At 36.9% G+C, this 9,319-nt stretch overlaps 1 protein-coding gene across 1 annotated transcript in view; it reads right to left on the reverse strand.

The window, feature by feature from the left end:
* Positions 1 to 7,563, reverse strand: part of peli1b (pellino E3 ubiquitin protein ligase 1b) — a 51,510-nt gene extending 43,947 nt beyond the window's left edge. Inside the window, exon 1 of the mRNA XM_073826651.1 lies at positions 7,202 to 7,563. The gene's annotated coding sequence lies outside the window, so the exon portion shown is untranslated. The remainder of the gene's footprint in view (positions 1 to 7,201) is intronic.
* Between the last annotated feature and the right edge of the window lie 1,756 nt (positions 7,564 to 9,319).

Consider the following 9,319-nt stretch of genomic DNA (forward strand, 5'->3'; position numbering starts at 1 on the left):
CTATTTTAACATTGAGGGTTCTAAAATCTTTTGGTTTTTTTTTTTTTTTTTTTTTTTGAAATTCTTGTGTGTTTTAATTTTTCTGATAATGAAAAAGCATAAACATTTATTTTTAATCAAATGAAAAATAAACCCTTTTCATTTTTGTCAAACAAACAGAAATTTACTGTTAAAATCAATGCGTGGAACAAAAATTATATTCAGTTTAAAACGTTTAAATAATAGTTAAGTGGTTAATCTTGTTGTAATATTTTTTTTTATCATATATATTGTTTTATGTAAATTATTTAAATAGGAATATATAAACACCTACATTATACTGTACAATAGTAATACAGGACTAATATTGATCTGTTACATGTTAAACCGTACTTTTATTTTGACAGGTTGCAGTGAAGTTTCTAGGTGTATATGATGCTAGTTTTCTCAAATGAAACGGTAAAAGTGAAACTCACAGCAGCGATTTGGCGATTGAGTTCATCTGTTCATGTGAGATGCAAATGCCAAAAATTAGCGGGAGCGTCACGTGTGCTTCAGTCTGCATGTAGTAAAGAAATAAAACGCGTCTCCACCATTCATAAATACAGAAGCAAACGAAACATGCAGGATTCATATTAAAACGGTCTTTCTGCATTTCAGTTTTCACAGACACTAGTCCATATCGCGATTTGAATTAAGTGACAGACCAACTTTTGATTTATTAATCCAGAAATCGACGAATTACGTGGCATTCCGCGCTATAGTAGATTAGGTTTTTATGAATGGAGTCCGCGATCCAGTCCGTGTTTTCTTGGAGGAGACATTGTAATCACGCGACCATGAAGAGACAGAAATGCCATGCCTTAGTGTAAATAAGATAAATAACATAAGGCAATTTAGTATGTTTAATAAAAGAACTATGTATAGACCTGTTCTATAGGAAAGATTACCTTAAATGACTTCTATTGTGATCTGGCGCTATATCGAAAATAAAATGAACTTGACATTCAAGGGGGCGGGGTGCCGTTGGGTGGATAGATAAAATCGCAGCCTTGTGCGGTTTAGAAATCGCATGTGCTTAAATCGCGATTTTTTTGCGATTGCGATTAATTGCACAGCCCTACTTAGAACGATTTTGAGCTATTTAACGCTCCCATAATTTTTATTAGGGTAAAAGAAAGACATGATATATGTACTATTTATACACACAAATGGCCTGTTTATCCAAAATATGTGTGTTAAAGAATGTACAAATGTATCGTTAACAATGTTTATGTCCTTAATATCAGTCTGTCAGAAAACGTTCTTATTCTTGGCTGGATAACTCTAGCAGGTTTATAAAGCTTTTTATTATTAAATATGAACGCAGTTTGGATTAAATAAAAGTACAGTCAAATAAAACACGTTTGATCTCCAGTTTAGTTTTGTCATACTTTACAATAAGATCAAGTTCATGCATTATCTAACAAACTTAAGTGAACAATAAATTTTTACAACATTAATTCAAAATGTTATTCAATACAAACACATGATCATTCATGTTTGTTCATGTTTAACAGTTTAACATGATTTTATGGATTAGTAAATGTTGAAATGAGCCTAACCTTAAGAAGAATTGCCATATAACTACTGTTTTTTTGTAAGGCCATGTTGTCTAACAAATGAAATCATATTGTAAAGAGTTTTCAATACTGCAGTTTCTATCTCATGTCATGCGAGGCGCTACAAGAGACGCAAAACATGAATGCAACTGTCAAATACGTCTGCGAGTTTACATTGAAAAACAATAGAAATATGGCATTTTGGACTAAAAAAACATTGTGAACAACCCTAAATATGGAGTCTTTGCACACTTTAAACTTATAATACGGGACCACTGTAAACTACAAACAAAGAGAGAGAAAGCAATATAAAACTGAAGATAACCATCTAGGAACGAGAAACGGTTACGAACACTGTGAAACGGCTTGCTGTCTTAAACGAGTGCGGAACAGACAGATGGAGGGAGGACAGGAGAGAACAGGGGAGGGGCTGATCTTCAATTTCAGGAGCTTTTTAATTATTCAATGACATGAGCACTGAAACCTAAGAGAAACAAACAGACTGGACTGTGACAATGAACCAACCATGCAGACACACACACATGTACATGAAACCACAGAGAAACACACACTGTATTGAGTCTCCATGCGATGCGTTCATGTCTGAAACAAAGGCTGGCCGTCCAAACACGCATCTAAAGAACCACTTGCTACCCTGGAGAGCATAATGCAATCTTCTCAGAAACTGTCAGATGATCCCAATGATCCACTAAGGGGGGATGCTCTAGATATGGCTGTCTAAACAGGAAACAAGTCATATTTCAGAGCTGCTAACACTTATAAAAGCAGTTTAAACAACAGTCAGCTGGTGTGTAGATATACTTTACAGCAGTATCCCCTCTTTATGATGCAAGATGCTCTGTATGCCAGAGCTCATCCTTCTGCCCATTTCAGCTTTGACTGGCAGAGGCTGACCTCTCAGTCTCCATGACAATAACTCATTTACAGCCCGCAGTGATCAGCTCTGGCTCGCCCCAAAGGAAGTTGAGGGGAACAGAGGCCTGAGATGGGGGTTGGTGTGTCCTTCAGGTCACATGACCAGTCTCGTCTTTCACACACTGCTCAGAATTTAGCTGCTCGGAGCAAAAAGCACGCAGAAAGCGAGAGTCAGCAGGACATGTTATCAGAATCGGGTTTTATTTGGTACATCAGGTACCAAAATTTAAATAAAGCTCAACAGATGAGCCGAGCAGAGATAAAACAATCAAAATACATACGTGACCCTGGACCAGTCTTAAGTCGCTGGGGTATATTTGTAGCAATAGCCAAAAATACATTGTATGGGTCAAAATTATAGATTTTTCTTTTATGCCAAAAATCATTAAGAAATTAAGTGAAGATCATGTTCCATGAAGATTTTTTGAAAAATTCCTACTGTAAACATATCAAAATGTAATTTTTGATTAGTAATATGCATTGTTAAGAACTTAATTTGGACAACTTTAAAGGTGATTTTCTCAGTATTTTGATTTTTTGCACCCTCAGATTCCAGATTTTCAAATAGTTGTGTCTCGGCCAAATATTGTCCTATCCTAACAAATCACATATCAATAGAAAGCTTATTTATTGAGCTTTCATATGATGTATACATCTCAGTTTTGTAAAATTTAACCTTATGACTGGTTTTGTGGCCCAGGGTCACATATACAGTCTGATCAGGTGTGCTAGAAACAAGTTACCTGTCTGATGCTGTCACAGAGACTACTATTCAAAAGTTTGGGGTCTGTAAGATTTTTGATCATTTTTTAAACAAAGTCTAACCAAGGTTGCATTTATTTGATCAAAAACGCAGTAAAACTGTCAATATTGTGAAATATTTCTTGTGTTGGCAAGGTTGAATTTTCAGAAGCCATTACTCCAGTCTTCAGTGTCACATGTTCCATTTTTGTAACAATGTAAAGTCTTTACTGTCATCTCCACCTCCTAGTTTACTGTAAAGACAACTCTAACCTAGCCATTTAAAATATAATACACATACATTTCCTCAGTTTCCAGGTGTTGCAACTACAAACAAACTTAAAGGATTGAAGTAGTCTGTCAGCACAGCCAAGCAAGCATGTGAGAAAGAGAGAGTTCTTCCTGCTTCCTTTTCCTCTGAGGTGCCCACTGTCTGACCTAGTTTCCACAATACACGTCATCCTCAAAATGTTATTGTGTAGACTCAACAAAGTGGCCAAAAGACAGTAAAGAATATAATGGTTGTATGGTAATATAACGGGGTTTTTTTTGTCCACAAAATATTGTAATACTGTAATACAGCAATACTATGAAAGATTATTACAATTTAAAATGACGGTTTTCTGTTTTTGTCTGCTTTGAATGTCATTTATTCCTATCCAGTCTTCAGTGTCACATGATCCTTCAGAAATCATGTTAATATGCTGATTTGGTGCTCAAGAAACATTTCATATTATAAGCAATGTTGAAAAAAGTTGTCCTGCTAATTATATATTTTTTTAAACAGTGATACTTTTCAGGATTTTTTGATTAATAAAACTTCAAACAAGCATGATTTAAAATACTAATGAATAAGTAGAAATATTAATCAATAAATATAAATATTATATTGCATTTTAAGCATCTTTACTAGAGCTGGACAATATGACCTAAAATCTAAATCTCAATTAACTCAACGTTTTACCTTGATTATGATGAACTATTATTCTTTTTTACTTTGTTATTGTTTTGTGCTTTCATAGTTATAGATGTGAATCTGTCTCATGATTGCAGCTGCATGTGATCTTCCTCTCAGCGATCTTGTCCTGTCACTCTATATGGTTCTTACTGGCCATTCAAAGAGAACACGTCTTTGAGTTTAAAACGCAAGATGCAGTGCTCAGGAATGGTTTAAAAAAAAAAAAAAAAGAGCAGCACAGAATGCCTACTCTGCCATGTTGCCACCAAATACAAAAGTTAGCATGCCAAACTGCTACTGTAAACAAAACTTTGCAATGCCTGCCCTGCCTCCGTGGTCTTCTGATTGGTCCACTGTTTTGGAACTGACATTGATGAACGGCGCTGTGTGTAAAAGTTTAAATTAACTTGACACATCATCTTAAAGGCAAGACATGCGAGATGCTGCAAAAGACACAAGACATAGCGGTCATACGCGTCCGTATAGCGGCAACTACACATGGTAATACAGTCAAACCTAAATTTATTCAGACACCTTCAACCTTATAAAATATGACAAGAATTCAAGAGTTAAACTGTGTCAGAACAAATTCATCTCAATAACATAACGTCTGATAACATGGTCAGGTCAAAGTGTCAAATCAAAATTTTTGGTTTCATTAGGAGTCCACTGTTTGATTATTTTTTTTTTTTTTTAGGTATAATGTCACATTTTACTTTATTTCTCTATCTTCACTTACGTAAATTACCTATAGTGTCCTGCACTTACTAGTAAAAAAAATATCAAAAAGTATATCTGGTGTCTGAATAATTTTTGGGTTTGAAAAAAAAAAAAGGAAAATTATGTCAGTTAGAGGTTCTGAATTTCATTACTTTACATTTTTTTGATTACTTTTCGATTTATCATCCAGCCCTAGTCTTTACCATCACTTTTCACATCAATATACAAGGTGCCCCTGTTGAATAAAAGTATGATTTTCTTCCAAAGAAAAAAATCTTATCGACCCTTTTTAAGGATAACATAAAGCTTTACATTTGTGAAAACGAATTATTCTGATCAAACACATAACAGCTGTATAGATCTAGATGATGCTGTACTGCACACTTGGGTCAACAATTCAATTTCAATTAAACAGACACAATCAGCAGTTAATACGGTGAAAGGTCAACGGGGCACGGAAAGGCTTGGTACAATTTCCGAAAAAGCACCGTGCTCATTCTTCAAACAAATGTACATCACTGTAACATATAAAGTGCAGTGATCAGAGAAAAAGTGGGCGACATCTCATTTTATCAACCTATGATAAAAATGAAAATGAAACCCACAAAAGTTTTTTTTTATAGATTCACTGCTCTGCTGCAATAGGATTTACCTACATTCTGCCTACATTCCCAAACATGTAGGAATAGCAAACAGAAAACATAATGGCAGCAAGCCAACTTTGAGAGAAGATCAAAGATGAGCAAAGCAAAACAACAAATAAAAAGCTAAACGGAACCTGAATGTTGGGATCTTGAACAGAGAATGATGGCATGGCTCCAATGAGCTCCGGAATCAATTCAGGCAAACTGACAGAGACATCAGCCAGTTTCACAGATATCTGATCTGCTGCAAACAGATCAGGCCTCATGTGTATCTCACCATCATAGCGCTGATCCAGGAACAGTTTTTCACAGTTAACACCCCTGCACTGGATAAGATGCACAGACTAAAAATGCATCCTAGAACAGCAGTCTCAGAAGACACTGAAAGTGATACAGACTGAGATCACCTTACACTACAGCAGAGTCCGTACGGCTACCATGCTTCAGGGAATACATGCAATACACGTTACATAAGGTGACGTGTACACAAAGACAAACTACATACTCAAATCACCAGTACAGCAAAAAATACAAAGCCCAAAGTGTTGAGCAGTGGTAACCTTTGCCCTTGTTTAAAGGAAAGCAGCGAAATGACTAGAGGAAATGAGTCCCTGGTAATTCATCAAGGCAAAACAAACTCAGAAGGAACAATATTCTCTCTTTCCAGTAACTTTACTCCACAAATAAGGAAGTGCACCGTTTATAGGGGAGAAAACAACACTACTGTATTGCCAGCATTCAGAAAGTTCAGTTTCCCAAGCTGGAAGTTTCTCATTTCAGCAGTATACATGAATGTTATAGAAACAATGAAGTGACAGTAAATGTTGTATTAAAGCATGTTAATCCATTGATTGTTCTAATAAATAATTCAGATGTAGCAGCACCGGCTGGTACCAAAAAAAAAGGGGGGGGGGGGTGATTGACATCCTGACGTTAGCACGGGAACGGGACAAAGGCCACATTGGGTCGGACCAGATGCTCGGTCTGCCTATGCAAATGACTCTGAGCGTTTAAATACATCAGCAAAGAACAATGACACGTCTGTAACGAGCCCACAAAAGCCAACGCAAATTCTGCCCATAAAGTATATGGAGTGCACTGCTTTCTCAATTAGCACGAATCTCCATTGTCTTCGCAAACACATGGAACCGAAGCCTTGTTGTCAATAACTGGACTTGACATGTAATATAAACAGTTGTGAGGTAAGTCACTAAAACACAAGAGGCAAAAAAAAAAAACACAGTATTTGTACGTACGTGACAGAAGACCTAACGTTAGAGAAATATGTCATAGGCTATCCTAAATGACACTTCTTTGCTCTGTTAAAAGATAACTACTTCAGTTACAGGGATTTAATCCTCGCTTTTAGAAACGTAGAACACTGCAGCTTATCTGATAGACTCAAACAATATAATAAAAATATTAGTACTTAAATACTGAATCACGAAATCAAAACAATTTATTGTTTAACTTCAAATTATTCTTAGGATTAAAGTCAACATGATAGTCAGGAGAAACAAAATGTAAGAAAATATAGAACATTGCGAAAAACAATAGAGGTAAGTGGTATTGTATGAAACATAAGCATTGTTGTATATTTCTAGTGAATATGAGGTACTTACGGCGGTGCTGGTGTTTTTTTTTTTCCGAGGCACGAACAAAGAGCTGCTCCGTTAGCACGGGTTTAGCTACAACTGCTGTTTGACTTAATAAATTATTGAAAAATAAAAACAAACCAGGATATAAAGAGAGAATTAAGGATGAGGAGCCTTTAAGGACACGCGAGGCTAACTTGCTAACAAAGGCAGGTGTTGAGAGTTCTCCTCAAAATTCAAACAAAAATAATCTCTCTGCCGTTAAATGTGACGTGATTTCAGTCAGTCTCAGGCTCGGAAGAAAAACGATGGATTGAAACAAAAGATAATGCCTGTAAAATGCTGCTGTCCGCCGGCTGCTTCTAGAGAGACTGTAAACAGACGGTGGTGTTTTGTGTTGTAGTGGCTAGATGACTAGATGAGCGGAGAAAAAAACCTGCCGCCGCGTCACTGATCGGGTGAAGAGGCTTCTGGGTAATGTAGTTCCCAGTGCTAAACTACAATAGGATCAAAGGCAAATGTTACTGGGTTAGGTCACACGTGTATCTTTGCAGCAAATCTCATATTTGAGCTGCACGCACGCCCACAGAAAATAATAACTGCTTTGATTGCCATATCAAAGAGATGTCTGTACAACAGATCAAAGGAGTAAAGACCTAATTAGGTATTATTCATGGTATTACAAAAAATATAAATACAAAAAATACATGCATTCAATTTATTGGTATAACTTTTGTATTTATAATGGATTTTCAAAAAATACAATAATTGAGTGTGTGTTATTGGTAGATATTTAGAGAGATTTATAGGAACACTCCACTTTTTTTGGAAATAGGCTCATTCTCCAACTCCCCCCGAGTTAATAAGTTGAGTCTTACCGTTTTGAAATCCATTCAGCCGTTCTCCTGTTCTGGCGATATCACTTTTAGCATAGCTTAGCATAGATCATTGAATCCTATTAGACCAATAGCATCGCGTTCAAAAATGACCAACGAGATTCGATTTTCTAGGCCGATAATATTAGGAACTACACTCCCATTCCGGTGTATAGTCAAGGAAGTTTGCTGCCGTAATATGGATGCAGCAGGCGCAGTAATATCACGCAGTGCCTGAAATTAGTTCCCAGCTAGGTAACTTCCAACGAGAAACGCTCCCTGTGCATGCAGTTGGTCACGTTGTGCTGCGCGATATTACTGCGCCTGCTTCGGCCATGTTACGGCAGCAAACTTCCTTGACTATTACGCCGGAATGGGAGTGTAGTTCCTAATCTTATCGGCCTAGAAAATCGCATCTTTACATTTTCCGCCGGTCTTAGTACACAATGTAACTGCAGAAGAGTCAAGTTTTAAATATGACAAATACTGAAACTCGTTGGTAATTTTTGAGCGCGATGCTATTGGTCTAATAGGATTCAATGATCTATGCTAAGCTATGCTTAAAGTGATATCGCCAGAACAGGAGAACGGCTGAATGGATTTCAAAATGGTAAACCTCAACTTATTAACTCAGAAGGAGTTGGAGAATTAGTCTACTTCCAAAAAAAGTGGAGTGTTCCTTTAAGGGTACAAGCACGTAGTGCTAAAACCCTATTGTAATTAAATGGCTAGGATCAGCAATCTCCACATAAAACTGATCATGCAGACCAAACCATAGGTCGTTGAGACTTGAAACTTGGAGGGAGGTTGAACTCACACCGTCTACAACACGGGTCACCAAACTTGATCCTGGAGGGCAGGTGTAATGCAGAGTTTAGCTCCAACTTGCCTCAACACACCTGCCTGGGAGTTTCAAGTATACCTATTAAGACCTTGATTAGCTGGTTCAGGTGTGTTTGATTAAGGTTGAAGCTAAACTCTGTAGGACACCGGCCCTCCAGGACCAAGTGTGGTGACCACTGGTCTACAACATCACTAACATCACCATCAGGCCTAGGTTTTTTGCCCGATCAAAACCAAACAAGTGCAGGAAGATTCTCTGGAGAGTGAATATTATTATTTTTTTTTTAAGAAGTTGAACTTTAGACTCTCCGTCGCAAAGGGACGCCAAAAATTTTGAAAGGGGCAGGGTTGCCTTTACTAAAACAGCTATAACTTTTGTACGGAATGGGATATCTTGGCAAAACTCGCAACACATATGTAAGAGCTA

Source organism: Garra rufa, chromosome 21, assembly GCF_049309525.1.
Source record: "Garra rufa chromosome 21, GarRuf1.0, whole genome shotgun sequence".
Lineage (NCBI taxonomy): Eukaryota > Metazoa > Chordata > Actinopteri > Cypriniformes > Cyprinidae > Garra > Garra rufa.